The following is a 16084-nucleotide window of genomic DNA, read 5'->3' as shown; positions in this document are numbered from 1 at the left end:
GGAATTATGAAAACATCTATGATAAGACGCGGGACTATGATGTGGAAAACGCTTTGGAATTCAGACCGTGGGAAGTCAAAAAAATTAAGATTACAATTTGGAAGACAATTGGACTTTTTTAATTTTAGTTTTTTATTGGATTTGATTTGATATGTTAATTGGATGTTCTTATTGGAAAATTAATAAACGCTTAAAAAAAAAAAAGAATGGCTAGGCTGCCCAGGTAATGCAATCAGCGATCAGGTATCCTGACAGGCAGGATTTCTGCTGTAGATTGCCTCCTAAGATGTATGTATGATGATTTCGGGGTGGTCTTTGGTTAAGGGGGTTGGACAATGCCAGAAGTCTTTAAAGGTTCCCACACACTTTGGTTCAAGGTCTCTCGCTCCTTGGAAGGAGGATAGGGAACTCTGTTGCAACAGAAAAATAAAGATCTGCCGTGCTTTCCACTGGAACCTTCCTTCATGAGCCAGTGTAGTGTAGTGGTTAAGAGCGGTAGTCTCGTAATCTGGTGAACCGGGTTCGCGTCTCCGCTCCTCCACATGCAGCTGCTGGGTGACCTTGGGCTAGTCACACTTCTCTGAAGTCTCTCAGCCTCACTCACCTCACAGAGTGTTTGTTTTGGGGGAGGAAGGGAAGGAGAATGTGAGCCACTTTGAGACTCCTTAAAGGGAGTGAAAGGCGGGATATCAAATCCAAACTCCTCTTCTTCTTCTTCTTCTTCTTCTTCTTCTTCTTCTTCTTCATCCATTTTTCTCTGACCTATCATGGACTTAGGGGACTTCATAGTCATATGGGGAGTTGTACAGCAAAAGCCAAACCCAGGGGCACCGACTTATAAAAAATATTGGGGGGGGGGCCATACCGGGGTCCTGCCCCGGGAAGTTTTCTAAGAGCCGCTCCCGGCCCGTTGCTGCTGCTGCCGCCCGCCTCGTGGCCCCCTCGCCAGCTGAGGGAGGGAGAGAGACCGAGAAGGAGAGAGATGCGTGGTGGGCAAGACAAGTGCCCGCCTCGCCTCCCACCGCCCCTCGTGCCGGCCGCCCCCTCCCCTCCCTTCCCCGCGCTCGCTCGCTCGCTCACTCGCCCTCCTCACCCCAGCTCTTGGCCGTTCGCCCCAGGAACTCGCCGCTGTTGGGGTTGTAGATGAACCTCCGCCACTCGGCCATAGACTGGCTGAAGGGCTTCTTCTCCTCCTTGGCCATAGCGAGAGAGAGAGAGAGAGAGAGAGAGAGAGAGAGAGAGGCTGGAAAGAGAGAGGGAGCTCGGCGGTTCGCGGGCGGCGGTTTTTCCCCTGCCGAAACAACAGCGGCTCCTCAGAACCGCTAAGTAACTCTCCCTCAGGCGCCCGGCGGGAGAGCAGAAGAGAGGAAAAGGAAAGAGGGGCTGGGCCAGTCGCACGCACCGAGCAAAACTACTCGCGCCGCCTCTTTTACTACCGTAATAATTATTTGTTTTAACTCATTACTGAATGTATTTTAAAAGGTAACTATCGTCAAACAAGGAAAATAAAAAATACCAACATAATTTTGTGATTTTACAAAGCATAATATAACTAATAATTTTCTTAAATCATTGGGGGAGCGGAGCCCCCCCAAATGAATTTTTGAGGGGGCTCGGGCCCCCTCAGGCCCCATGGAGTCGGCGCCTATGGCCAAACCCCAATTTTTACATCACTATCAATGCCCCAGATGCACCCAAAGGCGATGGTTAGCTCCCAGTTCCTCTTTCCCAGGAAAGCTCAAAGCAGCAGAATGAGCAACCTCAGCAAGAAACTGAAATTTCTAGGCATTACTTGTCCAAAAATGGAAAGAAGAAGAAGTCCCAGCAAAGGAACAATGAATACAAAAACTTATGGAATATGCAGAAATGGTGAAACTTACCGGAAAAATAAGAAATCAAGATAAAAGAATGGAAATGGTTTATTGAATATTTACAAATAAACTGTAAACAGATAAGAACATTGGCAGGATTATTGTGATAACCTGCTGTTTTATAAGAGTATATATTTAAAGCAGACGAATAAATGAGTAAATTAAGTTAATTTGGAATATGCAGTAAATATAAAAGATAAATTCAAGGAACCGCAGAAAGAGGGGGAAGGAAGTCAAGTTTTGAAATGTTAAAATGATTGTAAAATTATTGAAATGTATAAAACTGAAAATCATAAATAAGATGATGATAGTGCTGGAGGAGACTCTTGAGAGTCCCATGGACTGCAAGAAGATCAAACCTCTCCATTCTTAAGGAAATCAGCCCTGAGTGCTCACTGGAAGGACAAATCCTGAAGCTGAGGCTCCAATACTTTGGCCACCTCATGAGAAGAGAAGACTCCCTGGAAAAGACCCTGATGTTGGGAAAGATGGAGGGCACAAGGAGATGGGGATGACAGAGGACAAGATGGTTGGGCAGTGTTCTCGAAGCTACCAGCATGAGTTTGACCAAACTGCGGGAGGCAGTGGAAGACAGGAGTGCCTGGCGTGCTCTGGTCCATGGGGTCACGAAGAGTCGGACACGACTAAACAACTAAACAACAATAATAAAGAAACTGAAGTTTCTATGACCTTGCACTGCAAAATAAGCTATGGACTGCTCTTTATAGCACTATGACCAGGGGTGGGAGAGAGGCACTGTCCTCTTCGAGATCCACGATAATCCTCTACAAAATGGGCAGCACATTGAGAACCCCTTACATGTGATTTATGTCCCTGCGCACTACTGCTTCATGCCCACAGATGGCAGTAAACTTTTTTTTTTTACACTCAATCCTGTGCATGTTTACTCAAAATTGAATCTTGCAGAGTTCAACGGGACTTTGGGTCCATGAGAAATGCAGGAGATCCATCTTTGACTTTGGAGGAGGGGAGTTAAAGCAGCCATGCTTGGGTGTGGGGGTAGGATCCCACACGTTGTTATCGGAGAGCAAGGATAACCTTTCCCACGCTAGGTCCATGCCATTTTCTAGATTCACCACCTCCACCCAATGCTATGAATTGGGTAGTGGAAAAATACAAGCCCCATTGTGGTACCTGAGTGTGATGTGTGGGGTCTTTTTTAAAATGTATTTAATCATTTTTTCAATAATAACAACAACCACAAAACTGCAATAACACTAATAATACAATTTAACATTACAGATTTGAGTACTGATATACCTACCACTACACCTTTTAAACAATATTTCGCCACCTCTCATCCCCCTACTTCCCACCACCGTCCGTCTTATCGCTTAAATATTCCTTCCAGATTTCTTCATATTTATCCATTCTTAATTTGGGTCGACATGCAATTCGTCCATATGTGGCTAGTCTGTCCATATTGTCAATCCACGTGCTCAATGGAATCTTTCTGCGGCTCTTCCAATTCATCAGAACAAATTTTTTTGCTTCTAATATGGCGCGGTACATTTTTTTTTTATGGCACGGTACATCCATTTTTTTGACCCCTTGTAATCTCCCACGTTTCTGGTATATAATTTAGAATTAAATTCAAAACCCCTAAATAACAATTTCTTTTTTTTTCCTGCTGCAGGGTACATAGTAGCTTGAAGGAATGATGGGCTCCAAAAAAGGGGGGGAAGGTGCAGGTATCATATTAAACACCCTCTTGCACAAGTTGCTGTTTTCATCAAAAGTCAATAGCCTTCCCTCCTCTCCCTGCTTTACATGTTCAGGGTTTTTGGTTTGGGCTTTTTTAAAAGCCAGAATATCCACCACAGGTCTCACATGTCACATTCATTATGGCCCTTATTTTGTTTATTTTATTTATTCCCAAACAGATAGTTACAATCTCAAAGACAGAAAGGATTGCGGAATCAATTTCTGCAAGGGGTTTCTTTTGAACACCAGAAAGGAAAAAAGGGAAGTATTCCGAATCACAAGAGTCCTGGTTTCACTAAAGAGAAGCAATTTATTTTGTGTGTGTGTAAACACACCTCCCCTCTAGCCAGCTTGTGCTCTGAAAACAAGCGGCCTCTTTGCCAGGAATATTGACAGACCGCCTGCTATCAGTAAAGATCAGACGCACATCTTGCATTACCAGCACCTGTCTGCAGGTGTGAAAATGTGAGCTGTTGTTTTTCCTACAGGTAAAGGGACCCCTGACCATTAGGTCCAGTCGTGGCCGACTCTGGGGTTGCAGTGCTCATCTCGCTTTATTGGCCAAGGGAGCCGGCGTACAGCTTCCAGGTCATGAGGCCAGCATGACTAAGCCGCTTCTGGTGAACCAGAGCAGTGCACGGAAATGCCATTCACCTTCCCGCCGGAGCAGTACCTATTTATCTATTTGCCCTTTGACGTGCTTTCGAAATGCTAGGTTGGCAGGAGCAGGGACCGAGCAACGGGAGCTCACCCCGTCGCGGGGATTCGAACCACCGACCTTCTGTTCGGCAAATCCTAGGCTCTGTGGTTTACCCCACAGCACCACCCGCGTCCCTGTTTTTCCTATAGTTCTTCATTTAAGTGTTAAATCAAGGCATTTGTACCCTGTCTTCAGTCAAAAAGACTCTTGGCATGTCTTAATGATCAATAAAAACAAGATGATCCTTGTCCACAGTTTTACAATCTAAAAAGACATGATACAAAAGGGAACAGAGAGAGGGAAGCAGAATATTGTCATGGTGGTGATGTGATACATAGGCTCATGGTTGCTGAAACATATTTAGATGGTATAGTAAGCATCATAAAATAATATACCATTGCCCTCAGTGTCCATGGTCCATACATCATCTTTAGCCTTTAGCTTTAACACAGGATCCCTTGTTGCTTTTTTCTAGTTTGAGACATTCTTGTTCATAACCAATGTGTAAGTGCTGGTTTTTTGTGTCAGCTCAGTTTGCAAAGCTTGTGGTGAGGCCTGACATCCAACATAGCAACACCTGGGTACCGTGAGATAGAGCTTGGCTGCATTTCTCTATGCTGGTGGGTTCGTTAGACCCCCTAAATGTGACTGAGGTTTCCTGTTGTTCTGAAAACTTCCTGTCTTTCTTTTACTGCCTCTTCTAATCTACATTACAAAAACCAAACACCCTGAGGACTATTAAACATCTCGCTGTGAAGGACTAAAACTCTTTGCACTCAAGACTAAATTATGTCCAGGATAGATTGCTATTAATTAATAAAAATATGACTGTGCATCTAAGAAACACATTCAACTGCTATTAGATATCTTTATTTGGTAACACGTAACATAATATTTAGGGACGCGGGTGGCACTGTGGGTTAAACCACAGAGCCTAGGACTTGCCGATCAGAAGGTCGGTGGTTCGAATCCCCGCGACGGGGTGAGCTCCCGTTGCTCGTTCCCAGCTTGGTCACGGCTGGACCTAATGGTCAGGGGTCCATTTACCTTTACCTTTAACATAATATTTAGCATCCATTTTAAAACAATGACAAAGTAATGCTAATTGACAGGTCTTATGCAGTAGTTTGAAGGAGCGTCTCCACCCCCATCGTTCTGCCCAGACACTGAGGTCCAGCGCCAAGGGCCTTCTGGGGGTTCCCTCGCTGCAAGAACCAGGGAACCAGGCAGAGGGCCTTCTCAGTAGTGGCACCCGTCCTGTGGAACGCCCTCCCACCAGATATCAAAGAGAATAACAACTATCAGACTTTTAGAAGACATCTGAAGGCAGCCCTGTTTAGGGAAGTATTTAATGTTTAACAGACCACTGTATTTTAAAATTTTGTTGGAAGCCGCCCAGAGTGGCTGAGGAAACCCAGTCAGATGGGTGGGGTATAAATAATAAATTAGTAGTAGTAGTAGTAGTAGTAGTAGTAGTAGTAGTAGTAGTCTGGTTTAGTTCAATTTGAGCCCATATCAAACTTAAGATGCTGGAGGTGAGCTGGGCTGGAAGTTTCCACTCCTATCCAGCAGCGATGCATAAAAACTGGCTGCACTGGGCACATTCAGTGCAGTTAGCAGAAGAGCAAACCTTCCCTCCCTTCATGCTCCTATAAGTGTTTAGTTTAACCTTTTATTGCCTTTTAGGTCATTAGCTTCTTATGAAATTTAACCATATTTTCTTCCAGGGTTGCATGTTCAACTGTGTTTTGTTGTTGTTGTTGTTGTTGTTGTTGTTGTTGTTGTTGTTGTTGTTGTTCTTCTTCTTCTTCTTCTTCTTCTTCTTCTTCTTCTTCTTCTTCTTCTTCTTCTTCTTCTTCTTCCTCCTCCTCCTCCTCCTCCTCCTCCTCCTCCTCCTCCTCCTCCTCCTTTGTATTATCTGACCTTGCTATCGTTGCTAACGGTTGTCGTATTTGGAGCCAGGAAGGAATTTGCCTGCAGACAGATTGGCCAGTCTGGAGGTTTTGCAGTCCTCATAGCAAATGTCACAACGTTTGGTAGTAAATGGACGCAGGTGGCGCTGTGGGTTAAACCACAGAGCCTAAGGCTTGCTGATCAGAAGGCTGGCTGTTTGAATCCCTGCGACGGGGTGAGCTCCCGTTGCTCGGTCCCTGCTCCTGCCAACCTAGCAGTTCGAAAGCACGTCAAGGTGCGAGTAGATAAATAGGTACCACTCCGGCAGGAAGGTAAACGGCGTTTCTGTGTGCTGAAGGGATCAGGGGTCCCTTCACCTTTACCTTGGTGGTAAAAGGCATTGGGTGGAATCCTAGTCATCAAGCGGTGCCAAACCAGTGGCATATTCAGGGTACCCTGTTAGAGGGGTGTAGGTGGATGTCTCTGTGCGGAGAGTGTGGGTCAGACAGGCCATAGAGCTTCCAGTTGTGGCCTGAGGAGAGGCCATAGTCCTTGGCCCATCCCTATAGACATTTCAGTCCTCCGCCAGGAGGCTGAAATAGAATATACAACCAATGCTACAATAGTTGGGGCTTTTTAATAGAGAGGGGGGAAAGTAAAGGTAAAGGACCCCTGGATGGTTAAGTCAAGTCAAAGGCAACTATGGGTTTGCGGCACTCGTCTCACTTTCAGGCTGAGGGAGCTGCCGTTTGTCCACAGACAGCTTCCCGGGTCATGTGACCAGCATGACTAAACCACTTCTGGTGCAACGAGACACCATTACAGAAGCCAGAGCGCATGGAAACGCCATTTACCTTCCCGCCACAGCGGTACCTATTTATCTGCTTGCACTGGTGTGCTTTTGAACTGCTAGGCTGGCAGGAGCTGGGACAGAGCAACGGGAGCTCACTCCATCACAGGAATTCGAACCGCTGACCTTCTGATTGGCAAGCACACGAGGCTCAGTGGTTTAGACCACCCGCGACCCTAAATATAGAGAAGAGTAAAGGGAGGCATGAAAGAGGGTGTATAAATTATACAGAATATAGAGAAAGCAGATAGGAAGAAATTTTTCTCCCTCTCAAAATACTGGAACTCAGGGCCATCCGATGAAGTTGGAAGATTTGGGATGGACAAAAGAAAGTGCCTTTTCACACAGCTCATAGTCAAACTGTGAAATTAACGAACCTGACTAAGTTATGTCCATTAATTTCAGTAAGCCTGCTCTGAGTAAAACTTAAATTGAATATCGCCCAGAATGCTTCAACTAGATGGTTTGTGGCTTGATCCAGCAAAGCTAGAACATTTGTTTCATGTATCCTCCTGGTAATTGCATAGGGGAATTTGTATATTAAGAGAAATTAGCAGAAAATGCTGGTGGATTTTCATGAGGACTTCTTTTATAAAAATTGCAACCAAAGTGGAAAGAGATGAATCTAAAATTGGAGAAATGATAAAACTGAGTGAAACTGAAATGGACAGATTCACCCAACACTCTCTGTGTAGATTCCCAGTGAAGGACGCACTCATCCTGGTATACCTTTCCCAAATGGGATTTGTGTCTTCCTCCAGCTTTCAGCTCCCAGGCATACTGCGTGGATTAGGCCTAGGATTTTCTAGTCCTCCATTTGTTTCACTGTCTCATATCTGTTGCGCTCAGGAGCACAAAGGAACCGCAGCCCAACCACAACCACCCACCTCTTTTGTTTGGGGTTTTCAGGCAGTTGATTGCAGAGGCACCAAAGCAGGTGGTTCTCCCACGGTGTCAGGAGCTGGACCTACAGATCAGAATTGTTCTTAGATGCATTTTCTTTTCTTTTCTTTTACAAATGCACAACTCTCCTACAAATGCATGCTGTGAAGAAAGGCACATCTGAGTAAAACAAAACAGACCATTTCCACCGTTTTTACAAGACAAGGCAATACATAGCAGTTTCAGGAGTGTGTGCTCATGCACACACCTGTCGTTTAATGCTTTCATGTGGCAATACTGTTTTTTGAAAAGTGGGAAGCCTGCCTACTGTAACTTATACACCAACTCTTGTAGCAATGTTCCAAAGCAACTTCAAAAGGCTGTGGTTTTCAGCAGAGATGCAATGGGTGATGTTTTTATTTTATTTTATTTTATTTGTAGCGTTGCCGCTGAAAAATAAGCCAGTTCGTAATTTGAATGTAGCATGTATAAACCCCGACTTTGACCCAACAAACGTTGACCCAACAAACTTAGGATTCTCATAATTCAGACTCAGATTGATTATGAGTTAATCTGTGTTTTCTTGCACCTGTGCAGTCTACATGTGTGTTGCGAAGTCTTTGTAAACTTACAGTAATGAAAGGTGGCTAAGGAATTTTTAACCACTTTCTTCTTTATTTTCTGTAACTCCCTTAAAATAAATGTCTCTCCGGGAGATTAGGAAAAACAACTCTCTCCACACACTTTCAAAACATTTTAAAAACGGCTGTGAGGCGTGACGACCGCTCCCCGCAAGGCCCTTTCCACCTGGCCTAAGGGGCAGGGCCCAGACTTACCCAACCCTACTGTGTTAAATAGTGTTCTGTAGTTGACCTCCTTTGTACAGGTAATGTTTTATTTTGATATCTGCGTCCCTGAGGACTACTTTCTACTTTCGGCTGGAAAAACCCCACTGAGGAATTTCCTGGAAACCTTGTTGCTGAAGAAGCCCGGTGGATGAAACAATGGTGTATCCTGAGAATAATTCCACCATTAGCTGCTTTTTGTTACTAATTAGTTCCATTTGCGTGTCGAGGACCTCCAAGACACCCCTGAATAAAAACACGTTCACACATCATTTTTGTTTTGGTTTTTGGCATAATTTTGGCCACAGCTTTATTGAATTACAGTAAGTAAGTGAGTGGTTGCTTAGGCATTGGTTAGTGACTATCTGTTCCCACTTGGAGGTAGGAACAGAACTGACAACCACACCCGTGCGGAAGTCAGTAAGGGTAAGCAATTTTGGGGAGAGAGAAAGCTGGGTGCCAGCCTCACACTGCTCCCCAAATGCTCCCTAGGGCTCTTGCGTGGCCCTAGCCCTTTGCCAGGGATATGGACAAAAGCATGGCGAGCCCCTGGATTCCTTTAACGGAATACTCTTGCAGCAGGCACAGCCAACCTCATTCCCTCCACCAACCAAAAAATTAACCAATGCCTAACCGCAACTTGGGACACGGGTGGTGCTGTGGGTTAAACCACAGAGCCTAGAGCCTGCCGATCAGAAGGTTGGCAGTTCGAATCCCCGCCACAGGGTGAGCTCCCATTGCTTGGTCCCTGCTCCTGCCAACCTAGCAGTTTGAAAGCACGTCAAAGTGCAAGTAGATAAATAGGTACCACTCCGGCGGGAAGGTAAACGGCATTTCCATGCACTGCTCTGGTTCGCCAGAAGTGGCTTAGTCATGCTGGCCACATGACCCGGAAGCTTTATGCTGGCTCCCTCGGCCAATAAAGCGAGATGAACGCCGCAACCCCAGAGTCGGTCACGATTGGACATAGTGGTCAGGGGTCCCTTTACCTTTAACCGCAACTTGCAAGTTGTGACGATTTGCTACGCAGTAAGCAAAACCCAAATGGCACTAGCCAATTAGCCAAATGGTAAAATTCCTACCGGGCCCCTGCTCCAAAGCAAACAACCCCATGATAGGCATAGCAAGGTCAGTGCAAACAAACCCTAACTAAAGGGAGGACGGGCGGGTATAATCCGATGTGCACAGTTGTCAGGTCTGCCTCTAGATCCCAGCTCACAGAGGACCAACGCCCGGTGGATATAATGTACAAAAGTCTTTATTGAAGTTTAGTTTCCATTCCAAAGCTCTGGGCGCGCAGACCCACGTCTTGACGCTAGACCGGCTAAGTCCCCTCTGACTCACTGCTCCACCCACACCAGTTTAAGATTCTAGCCCGGCTCCACCTCTTACGCTGTTCTTTCCTTCGCTGGGTCCTTCTGCCCTCTGGGGTTTCCTCCTTCCTGGACTCCTCTGACGCTGAGCCCCCTGAGTCTTGTCCCTCCCTCCGGCGGGCTTTAGGACCTGGCTCCCTTCCCGGGCTCCCCGCTGTGCCGCGCTCCTGTACATTTGAACTTGGCGCGCACACCCAGCCGGTGACTTTCCTTCTGACCGTTTCCCCGCTTCCTGATGTGGGCGTTGCCAAACCTGACTCCTCTCCTCCCTCTGGTGGTGAGGACACTGGTCCCGACTCCTGGGACTCCCCCTCCCCACTGCGCTCTGGTGGAGACGCTGGTCCTGATCTCCAACTGCTGCTCAGGGACTCCCCGCTGGCCCCTTCCTCCTGGGGCTTCCCCCCTGGACCCCCCCTCGCTCTGGCCACCGGCGCTCCCTTCTGTGAGTCCTCCGATTCGCTAGAGAGGCTTGTGGAATAACTCTGGCCACTGTCACTGCCTGCGCCCCCCTCGTACTCCTCCTCCTCACTCTCCATTTGCTCCCCCTCCTGTGTCTCTCCTTCTGAACCCCTGACAACAGCGAAAAGAAGAAGCTCAACGCTGCGCACAGGGAACATATATAGCACTCCCATAAATAAATAAAAAATGCAACAATCAATTTTCCCCAGCAACATTGGAGGCGCCCAATCAAATCCGTGGCCATCCAAACTAACCTGCCCAGCAACAGGGAATGTCATGGTTACTCCCACCGCAACACGTGCTCTCCATGAAGGAGAACCCACTTTGTCACACTTTCAGACACAGGACGATGCAGAAGGTAGTTTTGCTTGTTACATGTTTAAGACGTAGGGCGATGCAAAAGGAACATATCAGCATGGAATGGCATTGCCAACAGGAACTGTGCATTGTAATCTTTGGACTTGACAATCCTTGGACGTTACGATACCAATACATATAGAAGATATGATATGTTGCCATCAGGAACTGTGCTTTTTGATATGACGGTTAAAATTACAGTTTTATCATGTTATGTTACTTTACAGCTAGTTACGTGGGTGTTGTGGTGTTCAAAAGATGCTTCACGTAATGAGGCAGTAGTGCTGTCTTTTGGTTAGCCTAACTGATGCCATTTTGCTTCTGTAAAAAAAACTGCCTGCTTTAGAATTTGTGAACCACTGTTAATGGAGAAGTCTGAGGGCTCCCTTGGACAAAAAACAAGGACACCAGCCAGGAATACCAGAGCAAAACAGCAGCCAGTAGGCTTGGTCTTTATTGAAGACTGTCGTGACAGGACTCCCACCTGCCACAAGGTGGAACAAGATGGAAGCCACAAACGAAGAGCCCCCAAACTTTTATTAGCTGCTAATCCCCATGTTACACCCCTCCAAACTACATCACTCATACATCATGGTTACATCATGAAAGGGGAGGTCTGGTGGCAGTAATCTGAGCATCCTGGACCCTGCCCCATGGTTCTCCTTGCCCTCCACCAAACACCCATCAAGTGTAACAAAATAGATCTTTACATTTCCCTGTTTCCCAGCCAAGTTAATCACACCCTTTTCTCTTCATCTGGGTTTGTTATTTCTGGAATGGCTCTACCTGTCTAGCACTCAGGTATCAGGATGCCAGGAATTATAACTTGGGCAGAGGGACTGCTGAGTAGCTGAGCTCACATGTCTACAGTGGTACCTCGGATTAAGTACTTAATTCATTCTGGAGGTCTGTTCTTAACCTGAAACTGTTCTTAACCTGAAGCACCACTTTAGCTAATGGGGCCTCCTGCTGCCGCCATGCCGCCGGAGCACGATTTCTGTTCTCATCCTGAAGCAAAGTTCTTAACCTGAAGCACTATTTCTGGGTTAGTGGAGTCTGTAACCTGAAGCGTATGTAACCCGAGGTACCACTGTATATGAATTTCTGAAGTTTTCCCAGTGAGTCAGAACATAGATACATTTATCAGTGAATTGTTACATTTGGTATCGTGCAGCAAAGGCCCTTTGAATAGATGGGAAGAAACTGTGAAAAGCCGTAAAAGTGATTGTGCTGGTTTTGGTAGTGGGCTGCATGTGCATGATATCTGCTGGAGGGGCAACCCCCCCCCCCCAACCTACATATAAATTCCTGCAACACCACAAAAATGTGAAGACCAGATAACGTTGCTAGGGGATTTTCGGGAAAACCTCCCTCTGGCAGGCAACTCTCCCCTTCAAGGTCTCCAGGCAGTTCCATTGTATCATCAGTTGCAATATTATGAGGACCAATTAACCTTCTTTGAGGATAAACATTGTGCCTAGAAAACTTCATGAAATTGTAGTGAATTTGCAGGTGGCAGCAAGAAGGGAGGTGCTCAAGAATTGGAAAGTTATGAAGGAACCAAAGATAACAGATTGGATATGGAATATTTTTACCATGATTAAACTACGGCAAAAGGTAAAGTTAAAGGACCCCTGGATGGTTAAGTCCAGTCAAAGGTGATTATCTCTCATCTCGCTTTCAAGCCAAGGGAGCTGGCGTTTGTCCACAGACAGCTTTCTGGGTCATGTGGCCAGCATAACTGTCAGGGACGCAGCGGGAGCGCAGGGAGGGGAGAAGATGGAGAGCATGGGGGAGCAATCCGAGGGCAGCGCAGGAGAAGATGACAGTAGCCCGAGAGATTCCATGAGCCTCTCCAGCGAATCGGAAGATTCACAGAAGGGGGCGTCGGTGGCCAGGGCAAGGGGGGCCCCAAGGGGGACACCCCAGAAGCAAGGGGCCAGCGGGGACTCCCAGAGCAGCAGTTGGAAATCAGGACCAGCTTCCCCACCAGAGCGTAGTGGGGGGGAGGAGTCCCAGGTATTGGGGCCAGCGTATTCACCACCAGCGAGAGAAGATGAGTCTGGATTGACCACGCCTCCATCGGAGAGCGGGGGAACGGTCAAGAGGAAGGTTGCCGGTTGGGCGCGCGCGCCAAGTTCAAATGTACAGGCGAGCGGCACAGCAGGTAGCCCGGAGAGGGAGCCAGGTCCTAAAGCCCGCCGGAAAGAGGGGCAAGAATCAGGGGGGTCAGCGTCAGAAGAGTCCAGAAAGGATGAAACCCCAGCGGGCAGGAGGGCCCAGAGGAGGAAGGAGCTAAGGAAGAGGTGGAGCAAGGCTAGAGTCTTAAACTGGTGTGGAAGGGGAGGAGATTCAGACGGAGCTTCGCCGGTCTAGGGTTTAAGACGTAGAGCTGCACGCTGCGGCTTTGAAATGGAAACTGAACGTCAATAAAGACTTTTGTACATAACTACAGCCGGGCGTTGGTCCTCTGTGAGCTGGGACCTAGGGGCGGCTCTGACAATAACTAAACCACTTCTGGTGCTTGGGACACTGTAACGGAAACCAGAGCGCACAGAAACGCCATTTACCTTCCCGCCGCAGCGGTACCTATTTATCTACTTGCACTGGTGTGCTTTCGAACTGCTATGTTGGCAGGAGCTGGGACAGAGGAACAGGAGCTCACACCATCACGGGGATTCGAACCGCCAACCTTCTGATCGGCAAGCCCAAGAGGCTCAGTGGGTTAGACCACAGCGCCACCTGCGTCCTATGATTAAACTAATGCACCTGCTACAGGATTCGTCCTACCATTAGGCAAAGGGAAGCAGCCTCCTTAAATGGAAGAGGCTGGGGGATGGAGGGCAAGAGCAACAGCAAAGAGGAGTTGGAGCTATGTGTCCCATGTAGCCTGCCCTACAGTCCCTGAGATAACCTGCCGCCCCCAGGTGTGGGAAAGTACACTGTCCTGTTGCCCAAACTGAAGGAAGATCCAGCTACCTGTATGGGCAGCTTTGCAGGTGGCACTGTGGTTTAAACCACAGAGCCTAGGACTTGCCAATCAGAAGGTCAGCGGTTTGAATCCCCGTGAGAGGGTGAGCTCCTGTTGCTCGGTCCCTGCTCCTGCCAACCTAGCAGTTCAAAAACATGTCAAAGTGCAAGTAGATAAATAGGTACCGCTCCAGCGGGAAGGTAAATGGCGTTTCCATGAGCTGCTCTGGTTCACCAGAAGCAGCTTAGTCATGCTGGCCACATGACCCTGAAGCTGTACGCCGGCTCCCTCGGCCAATAAAGCGAGATGAGCGCCACAATCCCAGAGTCGGCCACGACTGGACCTAATCGTCAGGTGTCTCTTTACCTTTAGCTAAGGTTGTGTATCCACAGCAGTGACCAGAGGAAGAAAGACCTCTGGGAGGAGCACAGAAAGAAGAAATGCCATAGTGAGCACAACCAGTCGCCTTCTTCTGCCCCAGCTTCAACAAAACATGTCTCTCCCATATTGGTCTCTACAGCCACAGCAGGCGCTGTAACCTTCCAGCAGTTTGACTTCACCCCCAAAGGCACACTCCTCCTTAGTCTCCCAAGACAGATGAATGTCAGCAACAGGAGATAAAACACATATAAAGAGTGAATGTTAAACATGTACATCGGTTATCAGTTTCATTATGAAATGACTGACCACAGTGCTATAAAGTGCTTAGTATCTTTCCTCACAATAAATGTGGTGGTTTGCTCGCTAGAAACGAGAGCCTGTTTTTATTTCACCTTTGAGTTAGTTTGCCACTGGCGATGGAAATAATCTATTTTAAGCTTCTCAAATGCGCTCATCATGTCCTGCCCATGGACTTTCTGTAGGCATCTGACTGGCTACTGTGAGAGCAGAAAGCTGGACTTGATGGGCCTTTGGTCTAATCTTACGTTCTTTGTAAATGCACACACACAGATGCAATTCCTAGCACCCTTGTTGTTGTTTAGTCGTTTAGTCGTGTCCGACTCTTTGTGACCCCATGGACCAGAGCATGCCAGGCACTTCTGTCTTCCACTGCCTCCCGCAGTTTGGTCAAACTCATGCTGGTAGCTTCGAGAACACTGTCCAACCATCTCGTCCTCTGCCATCCCCTTCTCCTTGTGCCCTCCATCTTTCCCAACATCAGAGTCTTTTCCAGGGAGTCTTCTCTTCTCAGGAGGTGGCCAAAGTATTGGAGCCTCAGCTTCAGGATCTGTCCTTCCAGTGAGCACTCAGGGCTGATTTCCTTCAGAATGGATCAGTTTGATCTTCTTGCAGTCCATGGGACTCTCAAGAGTCTCCTCCAGCACCATAATTCAAAAGCATCGATTCTTCGGCGATCAGTTATGGTCCAGCTCTCATTTCCATACATCACTACTGGGAAAACCATAGCTTTAACTATACGGACCTTTGTTGGCAAGGTGATGTCTCTACTTTTTAAGATGCTATCTAGGTTTGTCATTGCTCCTAGCACCCTTAACAAACTACAATTCCCAAGATCCTTGCTGGGGGGAACCATATACTTTAAATGTGTGATGTGACTAAACAGAAAAAAACAGGGAATCAGTTCAACACTGTTGCAGACCCTCCAAGTGTCCCTATTTTTGGAGAGCATTCCTGGATTTAAAGAAGCTTTCTGAGTTTCTGATTTGATCTCGGAATGTCCCTCTTTTCCTTAGGATGTCCATATTTTCATTGGAGAAACGTTGGAGGGTATGGAGTTATGCGACCCCTGAGCCAAGGAGATAAGTAACTATACAACCTTTAGAAGACATCTGAAGGCAGACCTGTATAGGAAATGTTTTTCAAAATGTTTAATGTTTTATGATGTTTTTTTATATGTTGGAAGCTGCCCAGAGTGGCTGGGGCAATCCAGTCAGATGGGCAAGGTATAAATAATAAAAAAATTTATGATGATGATGATGATGATGATGATGGAATAGGACATCCCTGTTTTCATTGGTGAAATGTTGGAGGGTATGGGTCGTGCACATCAGGTGAAGACATCCCACTCTGGTTTGTACAGCAACCTGCAAATGTGACTTGAAAAGTGGGACAAGTTGGGGGGGCGACGACACACACACGACCTTGCTGAATCCAGCCACTAATGTGTACATCGGGATGCGGGTGGCGCTGTGGGTTA

This window comes from Podarcis gaigeae (assembly GCF_964106915.1).
Source record: "Podarcis gaigeae genome assembly, chromosome: 13".
In the NCBI taxonomy this organism is placed as follows: Eukaryota; Metazoa; Chordata; class Lepidosauria; order Squamata; family Lacertidae; genus Podarcis; species Podarcis gaigeae.
Note: the sequence above shows the minus strand (reverse complement) of the source record.